We start from the raw sequence: 16,044 nt of genomic DNA, 5'->3' as shown, positions 1-16,044 counted from the left end.
CTCTGATGTTCGCTTTCCAGCTTTTCACTTTCTTCCCATGTGACTTAGGGTGAGGGCTTGCCCATCACCTATCTCCTTGGCCTTTGAGACATGCCAGCAACAATGATTGCTATCTGAATTTACAGAATTCCTTGTCACCAGTGTAAGCTTGCATTTCTGAACAGAAATCAAAACAGCATTGTAAGAACCTGGTGCCTTTGTGATACTTAAAAAGGTAAAGGGAGCCCTGACCATTAGGTCCAGTCGTGACTGACGTGGCGCTCATCTCGCTTTATTGGCCGAGGGAGCCGGAGTACAGGTCATGTGGCCAGCTTGACTAAGCCGCTTCTGGCCAACCAGAGCAGTGCACAGAAACGCCGTTTACCTTCCCGCCAGAGCAGTACCTATTTATTTACTTGCACTTTGACATGCTTTCGAACTGCTAGGTTGGCAGGAGCTGGGACTGAGCAACGGGAGCTCACCCCATCACGGGGATTCGAACCACCAACCTTCTGATTGGCAAGTCCTAGGCTCTGTGGTTTAACCCACACCACTACCCGCGTCCCTTGTGATACTTAGCTCCCAGTTATTTGGGAAAATGTATACAGTGGTACCTCGGGTTAAGAACTTGGCTTCAGGATGAGAACAGAAATCGTGCTCTGGCGGCGCGGCAGCAGCAGGAGGCCCCATTAACTAAAGTGGTGCTTCAGGTTAAGAATAGTTTAAGGTTAAGAACGGACCTCTGGAACGAATTAAGTTCTTAACCTGAGGTACCACTGTACTACTAGAGGTCAACATCCCTGCTCATGTTGCCCCCCTACCACTCACCCCCTTGCCAACATCCTCCCTTTACATTTCACTCAAATACCCACATTCTTTCACCCTCCCAACCTCTCATAGCTTCTCTAGCTCCCTGCCTTCTCCAACCCATTCCGCTGCCACTCCCCATTCCTGTATAACTCTCCCCAAAAACTCCACACACACCCCGACCCAGTTCATACCCATCCCAAGATCCCACTGCCACCATTCTGAACAGAATGCCGCCTATGTGCTGTATAGGTTGGCACAACCATTCTAAACAGAGCAGAGGGGAGTGAAGAGGAAAGTGTGCTTTTCTCTTCTGCTTCACTCGCTATTCTTATGTTGGGAGTTTGCCTGGCCATCATACTGCAGCGTGACTTTTTTCTTACAAAAATTTTTTTTCTACATTTAGCTATGGAAAGCAATCATAACTATTTGGATAAGATGTGAAGTCATGGAACTTCTTTATAATTTTTGACAGGTGACAACAGATCTTTGTACTCTATTTATAGGCACTTTATTTCCCAGGGTATCCAAATGTGTATTCAATCTCATACTAGGTCTTTAAATGGCAGGCAGAAATTGATCTTTCCTTTCCTTTTGCTAAAGCTCACAGACATCTCCCAATACTCAGGCGACTGGAACAATCTAAATGCCTCCGAAGAACAATCTGCTTTACCTCTGAAAACCGGTCCAACATTTCTACGCTGAATCAACCTTTCACAACAAGCCAGTGTAATTAAAAACCACCATTTGTGGCACATGACAAGTATGTACACATCACCACATTTGTTTTATGGAAACAGCATTTTCACGGCACTGATATATTAAAGGCCACGCTGCTTGAGTTTAGCAAACACTTAACACAAACCAGCTCATCTGGGAACAGAACAGGAGCTAGTACAAATAAGCATGAGTGTGAGCTACTCTAAAGAGAAATATATAATCCAACTCAAAACAGGTTCCAGCAGAACAGACCTTACCATTTCCCTGTGTCCCTCTGAAACTACTTTCTAGAAAGAGAAAATAGAATGCCTGGTATATGTTCACTTCAGTGTACTGACTACAACTGTCCTTTGCAAGTGAGTGTACACAAGTATGAAGAGCACAGTGGCTTTCAGTTATGTTGTATAAATACCCGCTGCCTTGTGGGACATGTCCGGAGGAAGAAAAGGCTAAGGACCCTACACAAACCCAGAGTGGAGCCCCTAAGATGGTTGGATGTCTTCTTGAACTCCTCCCTCCTGCAGCTCAGCTGGTGCCAAATGTATTGCTCTGCTTTCCTTTGGGCCAAATCAGCAAGGCCAATGGGTGGGGAGGGTCAGCCCAGGACCTCCATATACACTGCCCAGGCTTGCGCCCAGGAGAGGTCACTTTGGTGCTGTGAATGCAGCAAAACCAACATGGGAGGCAGCAGTTACAAGCTACCGGTCTCTACAGCCACAGCAGGCACTGTGATTTCCTCAGCCGTTTGACTTCACCCCTGGAGGCAAAGTCCATTGTCAATAGATCGGATACAGGCAGTCTCTCTACACTATGTCCATAGGAAAGTTAATGATGTGCAGGGAACTGTATAAATGTCACATGTAGATAATATATGAGCAACTATTGCATTGCCATGTACACATATATTTTTGAAAGCCAAGCTTTCAAGCATACAAGTCATTCATTAATCTGCTTCTTGCATTCGCACAATTTCCTACATGGAAATCACTTCCACATAGAAAATGTGATCTTTTTTTGAAGTAGCCCTCAGCCTTAATCCATAACTCTGGTAGCATGCATAGGGTGCCACTCCACTAAGATTTACAGTGGTACCTCAGGTTACAAACACCTCAGGTTACAAACACTTCGGGTTACAGACTCCGTTAACCCGGAAATAGTACCTCAGGTTAAGAATTTTACCTCAGGATGAGAACAGAAATCGTGCGGCAGTAGCAGCAGGAGGCCCCATTAGCTAAAGTGGTACCTCAGGTTAAGAACAGTTTCAGGTTAAGAACGGACCTCCAGAACGAATTAAGTTCTTAACCAGAGATTCCACTGTACTCAGAGCAAATCCACTGAAATTAATGAACATGCCTATGGAAGAACAATTAATTTAAGCAGGCCTACTCTTGAGTAAAACTTAGTTGAATGCTGCTCACAATCTCTGCCCAAAGTAAACTAAGATGAAGGTAAACTAAGGATGCAATTTGATACAATTTATTTGGTGTTGTTTTATAGAGGTTATTGTTCTTATTTGTTACTATGTTATGTATTTTTGTGTTTTTATATTATAAACCACCTTGTCATCCTTGGGCAAAGGGAAGTCTAGAAATTTTAAAAAGCTGCAGCAGCTACTAAAACAAAATAAAAGTGCATATCAAAAAATATATTATTCTATAAGCTATGATCTCTTACTGCATTATGAATTTATTATTTGGCAAAACCTAAGGTTTCAAGAGCTAAGTTCCCAACGTACATAGTTTTGGATTTATTTATTATAAAAATATTATACAAGTGAAATAAATATATAAAATCGAAGAGCTGAGATACATAGCAACAACTGATGACCATATCAGAACCCCTGGTGACTTTCATAGTTGAGGCTTTAATCAATTTACAGAATTGTGCTGATGACTAAAATGGCACTACAGTTGACTTGGGTTCCATAGTTAGGCTCCAGGAATTGTTCAAAAAGCTGAAATCACAGATAGCCAGAACTCCCACATGTTTTCCACCTTACTTACTGAGCTCTGGGAGGCTCCTGTGAGATCTTGTGGGAGCCTTCTGGAGCTCTAAAACATTCTGCCTTGTGTGCATTTGTGCAATTTGTGCAATTGCATGATGCTCGGCCACCAAGCACATAAAGCTGCGATCCTGCAAGTCAGATGTGCAAAGTTCTTACTCAGATGCTGCCTGAAGATTCATTCGTTGCTTTATGTGGGAAGTTTTTTGCTTTGTTTTTTTAAAGGAAAACCATGCAGTATTTATGGCCATATGTGCAATGCTCTTATCTCATTACATGTGTTTTTAAGAGTCCTTGACAGCATCAGGAGTTGCCTTGAGGCAAATAAGTTCAACAATTACTAGGTTTAGTTACTAAGCTGCAGCATTCAGATGAAATATAATAGGAAGACATCTTAAGAAAAGTTAATTTTGGTCCTAAGCGAATAGAGATATCGGCTCTGCAAATTGTTAGTTGATGCATAATTAATTCTGAACTTATAACTACACTGCCGTCATAGAAGTCTTCTCTGTGAAGGGAGATTGGAAAGATAATGAAAACGTTTGTCGTAGAAGCAGTGAATGAAATGGGAAACAATAAAACTATAATAGTAGTACCGGAGCGCACTACACAATCTTGCCCAACACCAACTGCAGAACTAAATCAATTATATGATTTGATATAAATCATTAAACTATTTGCTTCCTTAAACTAATGGGAGTGAACGGTGTTTTTTAATGAATGTGGCTTCCATTTGAATTATGACAGCTTAATATATTGTTATATTCACAAACCCAATACAGTTTAATTTAGCTCTCAGAAATGTGGGTTCTGGTTTCTATTTTCAATAAGTTAAGTAAATCTTCAATTCGCAGGAGATCTGCTCCTCACCTTGATTTAGATAGTTCATACAGTATGAGATAAGAGATTTTACTGGCCAAGTAAATCAGCCTAATTTTTAATTGTGCATGGCAATTTCTTTACATTTATATAGGACATTACCTTCTTGAATTCTTTACCATAACACAACAAGGTGGTTCGATATTAAGGCGATCTATTGAGTTCATAATCAAGATGAGATCAAACTAGTGACTTTATTGGTTGGTAGTGCAAACTCTTTGCTACTGTGCTATGCCAGTTCTTACACCAAGGCTGCAGTCCAAAATGATTACTTGGGAGTAAGGACCTTTGAACTTAATGGAACTTACTCCTAAGCAGATAGTGATATGATTTTGCTGTTGTATTTTTTGTGCCATAAGGTATCAAACCACTGGTATAAAATACAAATGTTACTTGTTGAGACCACAGAAGGACAAGATTCCCTTCGTTGAAGATGATATGGCAGAGGGCCACACAGAGAACTTTCTCTAGCCATAGCTAGAAAATATTTGTTATTTACAGTCTGAACTAGTTTAACTAATATGGGGTGCACGTGTTTCATATACTCCCCTCGCCTGAAATGGAATTGTTGCCTAAAACTGGAATTACAATGCTGCCTGCTGGATCAAAGAAGCTCCCATTTAAATTTTTTTTTCAATTAACCACTTCTCTAACATTTTTGTCACCCCTAAACTTCAGTTAATCTTACCTACGGTTGGGGGAAAGCAGCCAGCTTTGTAAACAAACTGGATTGCTTCCACTAACATAGTTAAGACTAGCAGCAGTTTATCTAGATGACACAGCAAACTACAGTTAGTTTAAAAAAGAAGCGAAAGGTTGTAAACTCTTCCTCATGACCTCACTGGAGGAAGAGTGGTGTCACAATCTGGTTCATGGGCAATCGAAGTCCCAGCTGGGAATGTTGGAACCGGGTGCAAGATGGCGGGGTGGGAGCAGGAACGGGAGTCCAGAAGCCAGGAGTTGGGAAGCCAAGAGTCCGAGGTCAGAGAGTCAAGAAGCCAAGAGTCCGAGGATCAAGAAGCAAGGAGTCACGAAGTTAAGGGTCCAATAGTCAAGGAACCAAATGCAGCAAGGCAGGGTACGCGTTGCTGTGGCAAAAAGCCAAAGGGAAAAGCTGACCTTATATCCCTTCCCGGCTCTTGCCACCAGGTGCTGTGAGTTACCAATCGGCCTCACCTGTGTGGCCACACCTTGCCTCTACAGAACAAACTTAGGAAGGCCCCAGTCCTGGTCACAGGGCCTGGCTCCTGCACACACTCCTGACAAGTGGGTTGGGACTTGAGCCTAAGCTCACTGCAGTTCATCCTCATAACACTAACTCAGGGTGGCTAACTCAGTTGTTAGACTCCAACTCCCATCAGACCAACTCTGCTTGGTCTATTGTCAGGGATTATAGCAGTCAAGTAATATCTGGAAGACCACAGGTTAGCCCTCTTTCCAATAAACCGTGGTATAGTGTTACATCCTAGTGCAACCAGTGTTGACGCAGTAAGGCAAGGTGATAAGAGTTTCAGTAGATAAGTTACAGCAGGGGTCCTCCAGATGTTCTTGGACTCAAACTCCCATCGGTCCCAGCTGACATGGCCAATGGTCAGGGATGATGGGAGTTGTAGTCCAATAGCATGTGTAGGGGACCACATTGGCTATACCAGAGCTACAGTTTTAGAGAAAAGGGGGGGAGAATAAACAGGCTTTTATGCAAAGTCACGCACTCCCCCCCCCCCAAAATATAACTTTACTTTTCTCTCCTTCACAACCGTGTTGTGAAATCTCCACATTTTGCATCAGAGAACCAGTCTTGTAACTGGCACCAAACTGATTCACCAGTGAGTGAATCAGAGGCAGCTGAGCAAGAATCACCGTTTATTTCCAGAGTTGCTGATTTTTGAGAACTAAAAGAAGAGAACATTCTTTAGAAGCGGATTGCAAATATTGTGAAATATGACCACTTGGTTTGCTAAAAGAAAAACTGAAGTCCAAGTTCCCTGACCATAATAAGCTTGAGGGCACTCAGAGATCCTTTGAGAGTTCACTTTATTTCTGATGCCTCCGTGATGAGATAGTCGTCATTATTTTTTTGTGGTAAGCTGCTCCAAGAATCCTAGCTGGCTGGAAGAAGCATGTTGCAAATGATTTATAAATGAATTACCATTTTTTAAAAAAGTTTTAAAGCTATACAGTATTACCGTATTTTTTGCTCTATAAGACTCACTTTTTCCCTCCTAAAAAGTAAGGGGAAATATGTGTGTGTCTTATGGAGTGAATGCAGGCTGCGCAGCTATCACAGAAGCCAGAACAGCAAGAGGGATTGCTGCTTTCACTGCGCAGCAATCCCTCTTTGCTGTTCTGGCTTCTGAGATTCAGAATTTTTTTTTCTTGTTTTCCTCCTCCAAAAACTAGGTGCTTCTTGTGGTCTAGTGAGTCTTATAGAGCGAAAAATACGGTACCTGGCTGAAGCTTGGAATAGAGGCGGACTAATAAATGAAACATTAACTATAGGTATTCAGTGAAGGAAATAGATGGAACTGAGTGAAGAACTGTAACACCCGGTGCTTTGGTTGTCCAAATAATTTTGCAAAAGATTCTCTCAGCAACCCTTACAATAACCTAGTAAGGGTATCCTGTCTTGTGGGCACTTGAGGATTGCAGGGGAAGCAAATAGTATCTGGTGAAGTCATGTCAAGGTTGATGGATTTTTTTCAATGTAAGCAAGGGCAAGTTGTGTCAGGTAAGGCCAGACAAGCAGATAAAGTCAAGTCAAATGCTCTCTTCCGCAGAGGGCAGACAAAAATGGCACCTTAGACAGGTCCAAGTGAACTTTGCTACCTGAAGCACTCTATGGTAGCTATAGGATCTCAAGAAGTTGCTAAATCCAACTGAGACCTCATAAAGGCCAACAAGACCCATAGTCTGTGCTAGACCAGGGGTCAGCAACCTTTTTCAGCCGTGGGCCGGTCCACTGTCCGTCAGACCATGTGGTGGGGCAGACAATATTTTTTTTTGGGGGGGGAATGAACGAATTCCTATGCCCCACACATAACCCAGAGATGCATTTTAAATAAAAGCACACATTCTACTCATGTAAAAACACCAGACAGGCCCCACAAATAAGTCAGAGATGCATTTTAAATCAAAGGGCACATTCTACTCATGCAAAAACATACTGATTCCCGGACCATCCATGGGCCGGATTTAGAAGGCGATTGGGCCGCATCCAGCCCCTGGGCCTTAGGTTGCCTAACCCTGTGTTAGACTCTCCCTCCTACTCCACAGTGGAGCTGGTTGTGTTGTAAAAAGACCTTTGCCTGATTTAACAATCTTTGGCAACTAAAGGGCTAGGCAGAGGTTATGTCGGGGATATACTCTGAGCTCAAAAATGGCTGCCATGGGCACCTTACTGGTGAGTGGTGTCACACACACACACACACACACACACACACACACACACAAGCTGCCAGGACAGCTGTACTCTCCAATTTACTACAGTCATTCCCATGCTGTGTGCAATGGTGAACTCCTCTGATAGCAGATAATTCTGCACCGGGAATGATTGAATGATCCAATCATACTAGACAAAGCAATGCGGCAGAATTTACCTGTCCCTGGCACAAGCTGATCTGAAGGAAGGAGAAAGCGGTGAATCATACAGAGGCACAGCCACCGCCTCATTTGTGGGTGAACACTTTGGGTTCACGGGAGCCTTTTAATTAGGGAGTTTAAATGTTTGCGACATATTAGCGGTTTTCTCAGTTTCCACATTGACTGCTATACACATTACATTGTCAAACAATGAATATACATAAAAAGTGTGCAAAGCTTTTCTATTCTTATCTTGGAACACATGCCATTGTCTGATTCATGGGTCACATGTGCACCAGTCTCGCTTCCTCCTCCTCCTACCCTTTTTTTTCTTTTTGGAAGAAGGGAAAGGAAATTGAACCCTGCAATCTTGTCATCATACTGCCAGTGACTTAATGGCCGTTACTGTGAAGAGATTCTTTATGTGATATATTAAAAAAAAAAGTCAGGGTATCATTGGGTGCTTTCAAGGATAATGATGTACTTGCACCCTGCAATTAAATCAGTACAAATGTGCAGTTATAATACTAGATTCAGCTGCAACCTTTCAGTCACATGAATGTGGCTGAAATCCCATGCTTAAAAAAAGAAAGAAAATCCATTCTTTCAGGAGGACAATTATTTGTTTAATTTATGGCTCCTCGGTTCTCTCTCACTCTTAACCAAAATGCAAAATCTTTCTGAGGAGAGAGAAGCATATTAAAGCGCTACTTGCACTACCCAGAGCAGGACTCCGATATATATATATATATATTTAAAATTCCTAACAAAGAAACCCTCATTGACTTTATCAGAGATATCAATATTCTAAATAGATATGCTCACGGAAGCAGAAAACAGCTCCACAAAACACTTCTGGGACTAAGCTACAAACATTGTTGGCAAAAACAAAATGAAACAAAAAACCTGTACAACTTTTGTTTGTGCCCATTAAATAATATACTGAAAAGCATTAAGCTGAATCACTTATGTTAAGGATACATTCTCTCAATTGGGGGAAAAATTGAAACAGTACAGATAAACATTCAACATCCTGAGAATTTAAAGCTCAACAGGCATAAACAAAGAAAACGTTGAAGAAAAAGCAGGCGTGCCAAATTAAGGTGTGTGTAAATGCTTCAATTCTATCTCTTTAAGAAAGTAAAATAACACCACCAACCAGTATAATTCTGGTAGATTCCATTACTTGGCAAACATATTAGGAGAACTTGCCAAAACTAGCTGATGTCCTCTCATCTCCTAAGTCACAGTTTCCCCCTCCAGATTGATATACTGTACCCATTCTTTTTATTTTACTACCGGCCTACATAACTTCTCATTTTCTTCTGGAGAAACACTGAGAATGAAGAAGCAAATCTGCACAGTTTCAACGTCTCTCTGGGCAACACAGAAACCTAGCAGAGCAAAAATAGCATTTTTAAGGGACCTCCCCTGCAAAGGAAGGTGCGGTCTCCAAAGTGGAAGCCGTTCTAGACCATATGCTCTTACTTGACCACCATTTGCCAATTTGCATTGGTCAGTTTCCTTTTAAATAAAACATGGTACATATTTTCAGGGTACAGTTCCACCCATCAGGTATTCATATCCACTTGATCCCCACACATAGTTTCAACAATGGGAGGCAAAAAATTAAAACACAACGCAATAAAATATATTCAGTGATGGAAGTATCATAAAACAAGTCAAAGTGTATGTTCGCAACGCATGTTCAAGCCTAAATTCTATCCCCACACAAAATCAAGAGGTCTAGATATGGACAAAGATTCTGAACATAGGAACATGTTTGTTATTGTAGAGCAGTGTTCTCAAAGTTAGGTTTCCAGCTGTTTTTGGACTACAACTCCCATAATCCCTGACCACTGGTCTTGCTAGCTAGGGATGATAGTGTCGTAGTCCAAAAACAGCTGGAGACCCAAGTTTGGGAAACACTGGTGTAGGGAACGCAGGCCAGCTTGGTATTTCAGTGACCTGCATGTCATGAAACAGGAGGCAGGGGCGTAGGAAGGGAGGGGGTGGGCCGCCCCAGGTACCATTATGGAGGGAGGGGTGACAAATTATCAAGGGCGGTTCATAATGTTTTTTTTAAAAAAATGCCTGCTCCAAAGGTCTTATCTTACTACACTAGGGATTATATAGCTATATGTGAAATTTCATGCATACCACTTAATATCTTGACCCTCCTCTACAAAAATAACTGTTTACTTGGCCGTTTTCCTATGTCGTGAAGGCTGAAATTTCAATTCAGTGGAGCACTTACTGTTCCCAACCCTAACCCTGCAGAAAGTAATCTAATTAGACTTTAATTTGATTTTGACATGTTTTTAGGAGGAAATTAATTATTGTTTGGTTTTATAGCAATGTTATGTACCTGATGTTAGCCACCCTAAGCCTAACTTCGGCCGGGAAGGGTGGGATATAAATAAATTATTATTATTATTATTATTATTATTAGTAGTAGTAGTAGTAGTAGTAGTAGTAGTATTGTTATTGTTATTATTATTTCCTTTGTAAGAAAATATGAAATAACATAAAACCATTTTTGCAGGCAAAAAAAATATCAATGTGTGTGGGGGGGGAGGAAATTTTCTGCACCAGGTACCACAGAATTTCTGCACCAGAAATTTTCTGCACCAGGTACCACCTGACTTTCCTATGCCTCTGACAGGAGGAATGGCAAGTAGAGAGCAGGAGATGTATATCTTGGCCCTGTGGGAGAGACAGTACTGTTGGTGTCTGGGAAGGGCTCTGATGACTTCAGAGAAAGACATAAACAAAGCACCCACTTGCATACTAGACATTCCAACAGGAATAGAGACATGACCTGCCTTGGCTTTAAAATTAGGTGGGTGGGAGCTTGTTGTTACAACTTATCAGTTCCCTACTACAGTCTTCAGCTTCTTGTCATTGGTCCCTGGACACATGAGCCTTGGCCCTTATTCCTAGACCACATTTATCCCTGTCAATGATTTGGTTTTCTTTGTTGTAGATTCTCTTGTTGCAACTCAGCCTGGGTCCTTATGACAAAGGTGGGTAAGAAAACGAAGGAACAAAATAAAGGAAGCTGCCTTATACAAACTCAAACCACTGGTCCATCTAGCTCAGGATTGTCTACAGTACACAGACCAGCAGTAGCTCTTCTTGATCTCAAGACATAGTGTGATTTACTAGTCTCTTATTGGCTTAACCTCTTGCTTACCTCCCAAGTTCTCCACGTACAGGCAAAGCATATAATCCACAGGAGCTACTGAAAGAATTACAGCTACCACAGTTCACAGCATCTCAGCAGCTGAGGAATGGGGGTAGAGCATAGGTAGGCAAACTAAGGCCCGGGGGCTGGATCCGGCCTGGATCCGATAAGACAAATAAGTTTGGAAGCCTCTGCTCTACAGGAAACTCTGACAATGTATCAACAGTTTCACACATCTCTGTTTCATATGCATGGATTCTGAAATCCCCAGCAGAAAAGAAACTTGAAATATTTCCTTAGTTCCAAGTAGGTTTAGCAGTGTAATATCTGATTCTAGCTCTTGGAATATTGATACTAACATCCAAGAATATGAAATGTTATCAGCCCTACTTTAGGCTAATAGGAAGGTGATCTTTCCGTTTCATTAATTACTTTCTTTATTCCCCCTTCAGACAGTTCGGTTTTAATCTGTACAGACAGCGGCAGAATAATTTGCACCAAGAAAGTTAATGAAGGGTTCCAAGATTGCAGAGATTAATTTTTCCAGGAGTTCATTAATTTGCAAAGAACCAAGTTTAAGTTATTTGAGACACAGAAGTACAAACTAAGTTTATGGGATTTTATATAAAAAGTTCTCTTACAATATATATCCCCCCCCCCAAAAAAAATAGCTGTGGGGATATTGCGTCCATTCTTAACCTGAAACTGTTCTTAACCTGAAGCACCACTTTAGCTAATGTGGCCTCCCGCTGCTGCGGTGCTGCCGGAACACAATTTCTGTTCTCATCCTGAAGCAAAGTTCTTAACCTGAAGCACTATTTCTGGGTTACCGGAGTCTGTAACCTGAAGCATATGTAACCTGAAGCGTATGTAACCCGAGGTACCACTGTACTGACCAACATGGCTATATTGTTCGGCATTCTTTAGCTGTTGGAAAAAACACACCTGCACACTTACAAGCGAAAGCAGTGAGACCCCAGACCAAGTTGGTAACTTTGATTCAGAAGCAGACTTTTATTGGGTGAAGTGCACCTTATGTATTATGTATTACTGACTTTCAGAACAGTATAGCATCAAAATATAACATGTTGTCCTTGCCCCAACCTTTTTTCACATTCTAGGTAATTGATATTATAGTTTGAAGTCTTGTTTATTCTGTTATATTTTACTCCAACAAGAACCATTTATCCTAAACAGAACCAAATAAGGCAGACATGTATGTACAAAATGAATTTTTTTAAAAAAAATGTGAATCCATTAAGATCCCAAGATGAAATAACAGAAATATTAAATGATCAATACATTTTTTTGAATTTTTAAATGATATTCATTTTTAAATCACTTCTTAAATTGTTAAATTTTGCAGCTTATCTTTAAATTTTAAAGTAAGCCGATCATGCAACATATCATATTGAAACCTGTAAAGTTCTGAAGAGCTTGGTATTTTTAGTTTTGAAATACCTCAATTCTGGGCTGAAGGTTCTTGTGTAGGCCAAAATTGTCTCTCCCCTCCCCCCCTTTTTTTGAAATTTCAACCCCTCCTAACTCAAAAACAGGATGAAATAAATAATAATAATTTTAGATTTTAAACTTGGATTTGGATCATTCAGCTAGTGTATAAAATATTAGGAAAATTGGATAACATGAGGTAAAAAAATTGGATCACTTGATATGGAATGACCCTTCTGCTAACTAAGATGAAGCTAAAACAACAGACTGATGGTATTTTTCTGCCAATTCTGCAGTGCCCAACCCATCGCACTATGAGCATGTTTTATTTGCCTATTGAGTTTTCACTCCGCCGCTGCTACTGGCACTCTAGCCTGCATCCCCCGGGACCCATTCCTTCCCCATAATTAGAAAAAGAAAGCACTCCATTAGTTGGTCCTGGCATAATAACTTACTATAAATATATGAAGACTTATGTACCAGTATCTGCGAAACAGAAATGTAAAACCTTTAAAATGAGATGTTGCTAGGGGGCGAAAAGAGGATTACAACATGCATGCTGTTAAAGCATTCCAAAAAGTTAAGAGATTTATGTTGACTAATAATTTCTAATTGAAAAAAGCTGCAATACTCTTTGATGATGCTCCGCTCTTTCTCAAAGTGCCTTTGTCGAAGCACCTCCCTCCCTCCCTCCCCTCCTCCCAGCTAATCCCATCAACAGTTCCCAGGTGAAGTATTTTATCAATACCCGTTGGGATCCGAATGCATCTTTAATGTGTTCTTTTCTCAACAGCGGTAAAAGGCTGCACTCCCCTCCCATCAAATGCCAAGCAATTTTTCAGAAGCTAACGGGTGTTTTATTGAGTGCAGATTAAAATACTATTCTAAGTGTTAAAATAATTCATTTAAATATAGGAGTGTTCAAAATATTTGATAAAATAACCTTGAGAATTTGGCTCCTGTTTTCAAGGAGAGCTTTTAAAAATGAAGCTGGGAGTTTTAATCAAAGTCAGACTCGTCCTTTAACAAGGAATTCAGATTAATGAATGGAACAACACAATCCTGTAGATTTCAAGGAGTTTTTAAGGTTAATTGCATTTGACAATATTATGATTCTATTTCTCCTAGTAGGTATCAATATTGTGGAAACCTGCAGGACTTGAAATGATTTGCACACAGGGTCCATCAATGGGATCAGATGCCAAGACTCCTGAGGCACAAAAATACCCTCCGAAGACTTCAAAAGGCGATAACTAAGAGAATCAAAAGATTTCATATTTATATGAAAGGAGCCAAAAAGAAAACTATGTCATATGCAGGTGCCTCTCTTGGCTGTTTGCGTTTTCCCAAAACAAGTTTTATACTGGTCATGCCATAATGAGTAAGAGAAATTAGAGTTGCACATATAACAGAAATTGGTGTCAACTTGTGGTTTGTTTGGAGGAAAACAAACTCAGAGTCTGGGTTCAATGTAGTTTGCTTCCCTACTCACACAGCAGAGTCAAGAAATTGGGGGGGGGGCAAAGTGCTCATGAATGCTCAACCATAGTTTACTAACTATGGTGGCATGTTGCATGCAAACCAGGTCACATATGCCAACATCTCCTGCAAAGACTGATACAGAATGAGTCTTGCAAGCAGCAAATAGTTTGTAAGTTACCTCATCATTACCCCAAGCTAATGCTGAACTTACTAACCTACAAAGTGCAATCAGTTGTCAGGTAGTGACTTGTCTTGGGGCTGTGCTGTCAAGTTCAGCTTGGGATCCTCATCAGAAGCCTTTCTCCAGGTCTTTACCACCACCACTAATCAAACTTATTTTAAAAATTAAATTAAATTACATTTCTATCCCATGTTTCCTCCAACAAGCTCAAAGGATGATGAAGGGTTTCCTCCACCTCAATGGAAGGTGAATGGTTTTTATCTTCATAGCCAACCTGTGCGGTAGTTTTCAGTGGAGACATAGTGATTGGACCAAGGTCAGCTTGATGGCTGGCCAGGGATTTGAATCTGAGACTCCTATGGCCTAGTTAAGCCTTTCACAGTATTCTTTTGAGGTTCTCATGCTCCCGAAGACCCAGAGTAAAACTTAAAAATCTCTATAATTCGCACCCAATTGAGGTTATAGAAATAAAGTCAATGTTTTAAGTATTGAAAACATAGTCAGGCAATCTCTGTCTCAGTATTCTGGTCACATAGTCCTCTAAGTAAGGACTGTTAAACCACGCTCTCTGCATTTAACCACATTGTATGAATCTAGCTTCCATAATTAAATGTTCTCTTCGGTTTTGCTTGTCAGGTGCCTGCAAATTGCAGGCAGATGTTTTCATCAAATTATTCCTAAGGGGAAACTTAAACCTGTGCTGCACTATCTATACTAACACAAAAAAAGTCCTTCATATGCAGCTGGTTATGTGCTTCATGACAGAATACACTTTCTCATTAACAATCACGAACGCCAAATTCACTTAACTTTTTTTTTTGTCAAGCGTCATTTTATTCTTATGGCTGTGGCTGTTTCTTGTTCTCCATGGCTACAGTTGTCATTCCTCGAAAGACTTGGTTTATGGACTATCAATGGATTAATTAGGGATGAAAGTAAAAACGGCAGCAACCTAATAGCTAGAAGAACCTTAGACACCATTCTGCAGCCAGTGTCGTGAAACATGAAAATGGGCAATTGGGGTAGGCAGAACAAGGTGCCAATCCCTCATGAGCCTGCCAAGACCCTTGCCACTGCTTGTACATCTCCACGCTGCCAGCTGTTGTGTGGCAGCTCCACTGCAATCTCATTCTTTCAGGGCAAAAGGGCCTGACAACTACGCAGCTGGGTATGACCCATGGGACTGCATGTTGCCTACAGTGTTAATAGGACTAATGGGGACATAGCAGCAAGGGGGGGGAACTACCCTCTGAGACATACAGGTGTATGAGTGCATGCAAATAGTTATCATATTTGCACATGAATGAAATGTGCCTCAAATATTTGCCTAGGGAAAACCTTGCACCCCGATATGAAAACAGCTCCACTGGGAGGAAGGGCACGGTATAAATTAAGTAAACAAACAAACAAACAAACAAACAGGTAAAAAAATTAATGGCATGAGAATGATGTCTAGGGAGAATGATCCAGAGCAGCCTTTCTCAACCTGTGGGCCTGCAGATGTTGTTGAACTACAACTCCCATCACCCCTAGCTAGCAAGGCCAGAGCTCAGGGATGATGGAAGTTGTAGTCCAACAACATCTGGGGACCCACAGGTTGAGAACTGCTGATCTAGAGAGTCACAGGTCAATCCGTTGCCAGCTTATTATACACACTCCCCCGCTCATGTGCATGATCATCAAATCAACAACGGTCAATTCAGCTACTACTGATAAAGTATTTACAGTATACCAAGACATCAGGGGGCTCCCTGACATTCCAAGAAGGAAGCCATCAAA

The 16,044-nt window shown here is 41.1% G+C and overlaps 1 protein-coding gene across 3 annotated transcripts in view; it reads right to left on the bottom strand.

Moving 5' to 3' along the window:
- PLXNB2 (plexin B2) overlaps positions 1–16,044 on the bottom strand; it is a 350,258-nt gene that overhangs the window by 229,289 nt on the left and 104,925 nt on the right. The window lies entirely within an intron of this gene.

The sequence above is a fragment of the Podarcis melisellensis genome (genome assembly GCF_964234715.1).
Source record: "Podarcis melisellensis genome assembly, chromosome: 10".
Taxonomy (NCBI): Eukaryota; Metazoa; Chordata; class Lepidosauria; order Squamata; family Lacertidae; genus Podarcis; species Podarcis melisellensis.
Note: the sequence above shows the minus strand (reverse complement) of the source record. Positions and strands in the feature narration are given on the sequence as shown.